This window comes from Arachis ipaensis, chromosome B4 (assembly GCF_059453495.1).
Source record: "Arachis ipaensis isolate K30076 ecotype BB chromosome B4, ASM5945349v1, whole genome shotgun sequence".
NCBI lineage: Eukaryota > Viridiplantae > Streptophyta > Magnoliopsida > Fabales > Fabaceae > Arachis > Arachis ipaensis.
This window is the reverse complement of record NC_142439.1, coordinates 101,722,752-101,730,735: the sequence shown is the minus strand read 5'-3', so window position 1 is coordinate 101,730,735 and position 7,984 is coordinate 101,722,752.

Below are 7,984 nucleotides of genomic sequence, written 5' to 3'. Positions count from 1 at the left end.
AGAAGAAAATGGAAGAGATGGAGATGTGTGAGTGGTTAAGAGGTGATGGGAAAGAATATTTGGGGAAGGGTGTTATTGGAAGGTGTGAAGAAGAGAGAGAGAGGTGAGGTAGGTGGGGATCCTGTGGGTCCACAGATCCTGAGGTGTCAAGGATTTCTCATCCCTGCACCATGTTGGCGTGTAAATGCCCCTTGCTTGCCAATCCTGGTGTTAAACGCCAGGTTGCTGCCCATTTCTGGCGTTTAACGCCAGCTTTTCTTCCCTTTCTGGCATTTAAACGCCAGCTTTGTGCTCATTTCTGGCGTTAAACGCCAGTTCTGTGCCTCTTTTTGGCATTAAACGCCAGCTCTGTGCCCCCTTTCTGGTGTTAAACGCCCAGAATGGTGCCAGACTGGGCGTTTAACGCCCATTCTGCTACGCTTACTGGCGTTTAAATGCCAGTAAGCTTCTCCTCCAGGGTGTGCTATTTTTAATACTGTTTTTCATTCTGTTTTTGCTTTTTCAGTTGTTTTTGTGACTTCACATGATCATCAACCTACAGAAAACATAAAATAACAATAGAAAATAAATAGATATAATAAAATTGGGTTGCCTCCCAACAAGCGCTTCTTTATTGTCTTTAGCTGGACCTTGACTGAGTTTTATTCTAGTCTCAGTTTTGAGCATTCTTGCTCAAAATTACTTCCAAGATAGTGTTTGATTCTCTGTCCATTAACAATGAACTTTTTGTCAAAATCAATATCCTGAAGCTCAACATATCCATATGGTGACACACTTGTAATCATATATGGTCCTCTCCACCGGGATTTTAATTTCCCGGGGAATAATCTAAGTCTAGAGTTAAACAGCAGAACCTTCTGTCCTGGTTCAAAAACTCTAGATGACAGTTTCTTGTCATGCCACCTTTTTGCTTTTTCCTTATAAATTTTTGCATTTTCAAAAGCATTGAGTCTGAATTCCTCTAGCACATTCAGCTAGAGCAATCTTTTCTCTCCAGCTAACTTAGCATCTAGGTTTAGGAATCTGGTTGCCCCGTAGGCCTTATGTTCCAGTTCCACGGGCAGATGACAAGCCTTGCCATACACAAGCTGGTATAGAGAGGTTCCTATAGGAGTCTTGAATGCTGTTCTGTATGCCCACAGAGCATCATCCATGCTTTTTGCCCAATCCTTTCTACGGGCAATTACAGTCCGTTCCAAGATTCTTTTTAGTTCTCTATTAGAGACTTCAGCCTGCCCATTTGTCTGTGGGTGATATGGAGTTGCTACTTTGTGGCTAATTCCATATCGGACCATAGCAGACTATAGCTGTTTATTGCAGAAATGAGTGCCTCCGTCACTTATTAGTACTCTGGGGACGCCAAATCTTCTGAAGATATGTTTCTGGAGGAACTTCAGCACGGTCTTAGTATCATTAATGGGTGTGGCAATTGCTTCTACCCAATTAGATACGTAGTCTACTACCGCCAGAATGTAAGTGTTTGAGTATGATGGTGGGAAAGGACCCATGAAGTCAATACCCCATACATCAAACAACTCAATCTCTAAGATCCCTTGTTGAGGCATGGCATAACCATGAGGCAAGTTGCCAGCTCTTTGGCAATTGTCACAGTTACGCACAAACTCTCGGGCATCTCTGTGGAGGGTAGGCCAGTAGAACCCACATTGGAGGACCTTAGTGGCTGTTCGCCCACCTCCGAAATGTCCTCCATATTGTGATCCATGGCAATGCCATAGGATTTTCTGTGCCTCTTCTCTGGGCACGCATCTGCGGATCATTCCATCTGCACATCTCTTAAAGAGATATGGTTCATCCCATAAGTAGTACTTTGCATCAGAAATTAGTTTTTTCGTTTACTGCCTGCTGTTCATGAACCTCACAGCTTTATAATTTGCAATGTCTGCAAACCATGGTGCTTCCTGAATGGCGAAGAGTTGCTCATCCGAAAAGGTCTCAGAGATCTCAGTAGGAGGGAGGGACGCCCCTACTACTGGTTCTATTCGGGACAGGTGATCAGCTACTAGTTCTCTGTCCCTTTTCTGTCTCTTATTTCTATATCAAACTCCTGCAGAAGCAACACCCATCTTATGAGCCTAGGTTTTGAATCCTACTTTGTGGGTAGGTATTTAAGAGCATCATGGTCAGTATACACAATCACTTTTGAACCTACTAAATAGGATCTAAACATGTCAATGGCATAAACCACTACAAGTAACTCTTTTTCTGTGGTTGTCTAATTCTTCTGTGCATCATTTAAAACACGGCTAGCATAGTAAATGACGTGCAGAAGCTTGTTATGCCTCTGTCCCAACACTGCACCAATGGCATGGTCACTGGCATCACACATTAGTTCGAATGGTAATGTCCAGTCTGGTGCAAAGATGACTGGTGCTGTGACCAGCTTAGCTTTCAGGGTTTCAAACGCTTGCAGACACTCTGTGTCAAACACAAATGGCGTGTTAGCAGCTAGCAGATTGCTCAGGAGTTTTGCAATTTTTGAAAAATCCTTTATAAACCTCCTGTAGAATCCTGCATGTCCCAGAAAGCTTCTGATTGCCTTTACATTGGCAGGTGGTGGTAATTTTTCAATTACCTCTACCTTAGCTTGATCCACCTCTATTCCCTTGTTTGAAATTTTATGCCCAAGGACAATTCCTTCAGTCACCATAAAGTGACATTTTTCCCAGTTTAAAACTAGGTTGGTCTCTTGGCATCTTTTCAGAACAAGTGCTAAATGGTCAAGACAGGAGCTGAATGAGTCTCCGAATACTGAAAAGTCATCCATGAAGACTTTCAAAAATTTCTCTACCATATCAGAGAAGATAGAAAGCATGCACCTCTGAAAGGTTGCAGGTGCATTGCACAGACCAAAAGGCATCCTTCTGTAGGCAAATACTCCAGATGGACATGTGAATGCTATTTTCTCTTGGTCTTGAGGATCTACTGTAATTTGGTTGTAACCTGAATAGCCATCCAAAAAGCAGTAATAATCATGACCTGCTAGTCTCTCTAGCATCTGGTCTATGAATGGTACAGGAAAATGATCCTTTCTGGTGGCTGTATTGAGCCTTCTGTAGTCAATACACATACGCCACCCTGTAACTGTTCTTGTGAGAACTAGTTCATTCTTTTAGTTGTGAACCACTGTCATGCCTCCCTTTTTGGGTACAACTTGGATAGGGCTTACCCAGGGGCTATCAGAAATAGGATAAATAATCCCAGCCTCTAGTAACTTAGTGACCTCTTTCTGCACCACCTCCTTCATGGCTGGATTTAGCCGCCTCTGTGGTTGAACCACTGGCTTAGCATTATCCTCGAATAGGATCTTGTGCATGCATCTTGCTAGGCTAATGCCTTTAAGATCACTTATGGACCACCCAAGAGCTGTCTTGTGTGTCCTTAGCACTTGAATTAGTGCTTTCTCTTCCCGTGGATTTAAAGCAGAGCTTATGATCACTGGAAAAGTGTTACCTTCTCCCAAAAATGCATATTTCGGGGATGGTGGTAGTGGTTTGAGCTCGGGTTTAGGAGGCTTATCCTCTTCCTGAGGAATTATCAGAGGTTCTTTTATTTTCTCTAATTCCTCCAGATCAGGCTGAACATTTTTAAAGATGTCCTCTAGCTCTGATTCGAGACTTTCAGTCATATTGATCTCTTCCACCAAAGAGTCAATAATATCAGTGCTCATGCAGTCATTTGATGTGTCTGGATGCTGCATAGCTTTGACAGCATTTAACTTGAACTCATCCTCATTGACTCTCAGGGGTCACTTTCCCTTTTTGTACATCAATAAGAGTTCATCCAGTTGCTAGGAAAGGTCTTCCTAGAATGAGAGTTGCACTCTTGTGCTCCTCCATTTCCAGCACTACAAAGTCAGTGGGAAAGGCAAATGGCCCAACCTTGACAATCATGTCCTCAATTATGCCTGATGGATATTTAATGGAGCCATAAGCAAGTTGAAGACATATCTGGGTTGGTTTGACTTCTTCAGTCAAGCCAAGCTTTCTAATAGTGGATGCAGGTATTAGGTTGATACTTGCTCCAAGGTCACATAGAGCTGTCTTGGTACAAGCACCCTCTAATGTGCATGGTATCATAAAGCTTCCTAGATCTTGAAGCTTCTCTGGTAAGCTTTTCAGAATGACTGCACTGCATTCTTCAGTGAGAAACACCTTTTCAGTTTCTCTCCAATCCTTCATATGACTTAAGATCTCTTTTATGAACTTAGCATAAGAGGGTATTTGCTCAAGTGCCTCTGCAAATGGGATCTTTATCTCAAGAGTCCTGAGATAGTCTGCAAAGCGGGCAAATTGTTTATCCTGCTCCGCTTGGCGGAGTTTCTGAGAATAAGGCATCTTGGCTTTATATTTTTCAACCTTAGTTGCTGCAGGTTTATTCCCTACAGAGGTGGTTGGAGAAGCCTTCTTAGAGGGGTTATTATCAGCACTTGCAGGTGTCTGATCCCTCATTGGCGTTTGAACGCCAGGATTGGGTGCTAGATGGGCGTTTAACGCCAGCTTCCCACCCTTTTCTGGCATTTGAATGCCAGAACTGGGCATGGAATGGGTGTTCAACGCCAATGTTTATCCCTTTTCTGGCATTTGAACGCCAGAAGTGGGCATCCACTGGGCGTTTGACGCCAATCTTTCACCCTTTTCTGGCGTTTGAACGCCAGAATTATTCCTCTCTGGGCTCTTGCTGTCCTCAGAGGGATTTTGGATAGTGGTTTGGTCATCCTCTGTTAGTTGTTCCTTTCTTGGCTTTTTGCTACTTTGAGCTGAATTATTGAATGTCTTCCCACTCCTTAGTTGGACAACTTGGCATTCTTCTGTTATCTGTTTTGATAGCTGCTGTCTTGTCTGATTCAATTGTGCTTCCATATTCTTGTTAGCATTTTTAGTGTCTTGGAGCATCTCTTTAAATTCTGCTAATTGTTTTGTCATAAGGAGTAATTGCTGATTAAGTTCAACAATCTGTTCTTGAGGATTAGGATCAGTAGTTACTGTCCTAGCCTCTTCTTTTATAAAGAACTCACTGCTTGAGTACAGATGTTGATTTCTAGCAACCGTGTCAATAAGTTCTTGAGCTTCTTCAATCGTCTTTCTCATGTGTATGGATCCCCCAGCTGAGTAGTCTAGAGACATTTGAGCTCTTTCTATAAGCCCATAGTAGAAGATGTCTAACTGTACCCACTCTGAAAACATTTCAGAGGGGCATTTCCTTAGCATCCCTCTGTACCTCTCCCAGGCATTATAAAGGGATTCATGATCCTCTTGTTTAAAGCCTTGGATGTCCAGCCTCAGCTGTATCATCCTTTTTGGAGGGGTAAAATTGATTCAGGAATTTGTCTGATAGCTGTCTCCATGTTTTTATGCTTGCTGTGGGTTAGTTATTTAACCACCTTTTAGCTTGATCTTTTACAACAAATGAAAACAGTAATAATCAGTAGACATCCTGATCCACTTCTTTATCACGTACTGTGTCAGCAATTTGTAGGAACTGTGCCAGAAACTCAGTAGGTTCTTCCTGTGGAAGACTGGAATACTGGCAATTTTACTGCACCATGATAATGAGCTGAGGATTTAGCTCAAAACTGCTTGCTTTGATGGGAGGTATACAGATGCTACTCCCATATGCAGCTATAATGGGGTTAGCATATGACCCCAGAGTTCTTCTGGACTGTTCATTTCCATTTATGCCCATGATGGAGAAAAGAAAATTGATATGAATTGTAAATAAATTATATTTTTAAATTTTTTATTTTGATTTAATTAAAAGAAACCAAATAAAATAAAACAAAATAAATGGAAGATAAAATAAAAATTTCGAAAATTAGAAGAAAATGAAATAAAAGCAAATTGAAAACTAAATTAATTAATTAATTAAAAAGATTTTGGAAAAAGAATGCTTAGTTAATTTCGAAATATGAAAGAGAAAAGTAGTTAGGTGATTTTTTTGAAAAAGATTTTGAAATTAGCAATCAAAAATATATTATTAAAAATTATTTTGAAAAAGATATGATTGAGAAGATATGATTGCAATTTAGAAAAAAAAAAGATATGATTGAAAAGATATGATTGAAGAAATTAAAAAGATTTGATTTTTGAAAAAGACTTCAAAAGATCAATTTTTAAAATTAGAATTTTGACTTGACTAAAAAAAAGATATGATTTTGAAAATCTTTGACTAATTTAATGCAAAATTTCGAAATTTATGAGTAAAATAAGGAAAAGATATTTTTTTAATTTTTGAATTTTAATGAGGAAAGAGAAAAACAACAAAATGACACTAAACTTAGAAATTTTATATCAAAACAAAGAGAACAAACAAGAAAACTTTGAATGTCAAGATGAACACCAAGAACAAATTTTTGAAAAATTTTTAAGTAAATAAAAGCACAAGGAACACCAAACTTAAAATTTTTAGAAAATCAAACACAAATTTTTGAAAATTTAAAGGAAAACACAAAGAAGACACCAAACTTAGAATTTTTAAAGATCAAGAAAGAACTAAGAACATGCAAATTCGAAAAATTGAAAGAAAATAAAAGCATGCAATTAACACCAAACATAAAATATGAAACTAAACTCAAATAAAAGACTCAAATTTAGTGACTCTAAACCAACAAAAATAAATTATTCCTAATCTAAGCAACAAGATAAACCGTCAGTTGTCCAAACTCGAACAATCCCTGGCAACGGCACCAAAAACTTGGTGCATGAAATCACAATCACACCTTTGCAATTCCGCCCAACTAACCAGCAAGTGCACTGGGTCGTCCAAGTAATACCTTACATGAGTAAGGGTCGATCCCACGGAGATTGTCGGCTTGAAGCAAGCTATGGTTATCTTGTAACTCTTAGTCAGGATATCAATAATTCTTAGATTTATTTGTAAAAAGTAAAAGAACATGAAATAAATACTTGTTATGCAGTAATGGAGAACAGGTTGAGGTTTTGGAGATGCTCTGTCTTCTGAATTTCTGCTTTCCTACTGTCTTCTTCTTCATACACGCAAGGTTCCTTCCATGGCAAGCTGTATGTTGGTGGATCACCGTTGTCAATGGCTACCATCCGTCCTCTCAGTGAAAATGGTCCAAATGCGCTATCACCGCGCGGCTAATCATCTGTCGGTTCTCACTCATGCTAGAATAGGATCCATTGATCCTTTTGCATCTGTCACTACGCCCAGCACTTGTGAGTTTGAAGTTCGTCATAGTCATCCTATCCCAGATCCTACTCAGAATACCACAAACAAGGTTTAGACATTCCGGATCTCAAGAATGCTGCCAATTGATTCTAGCTTATACCACGAAGACTCTGATCTGAACCAGGAGGCTAAGAGATAAGCACTCAGTCTAAGGTAGAATGGAGGTGGTTGTCAGGCACGCGTTCATAGGTTGAGAATGGTGATGAGTGTCACAGATCATCACATTCATCAAGTTGAAGTACGAGTGAATATCTTAGAATGGAAGCAAGCGTGATTGAATGGAAAACAGTAGTAATTGCATTAATTCATCAAAACACAGCAGAGATCTTCACCCCCAACCATGGGATTTAGAGACTCATGCCGTAGAAGATACAATATGAAATGTGTAGAGTGTCATGAGGTACAAGATGAATCACTAAAAGTAGTTTTTATAATAAACTAGTGACATAGGGTTACAGAAAATGAGTAAGCTAGAATAGTTAGTGTAAAAATCCACTTCCGAGGTCCACTTGGTGTGTGCTTGGGCTGAGCATTGAAGCTTTCACGTGTAGAGACCTTTCTTGGAGTTAAACGCCAGCTTTTGTGCCAGTTTGGGCGTTTAACTCCAGTTTTCATGCCAGTTCTGGCATTTTGACGCCAGAATTTCTATGCTGACTTCGAACGCCTGTTTGGGCCATCAAATCTCGGGCAAAGTATGGACTATTATATATTGCTGAAAAGCCCAGGAGATCTACTTTCCATGCCATTGAGAGTGTGCCAATTAGGCTTCTGTAGC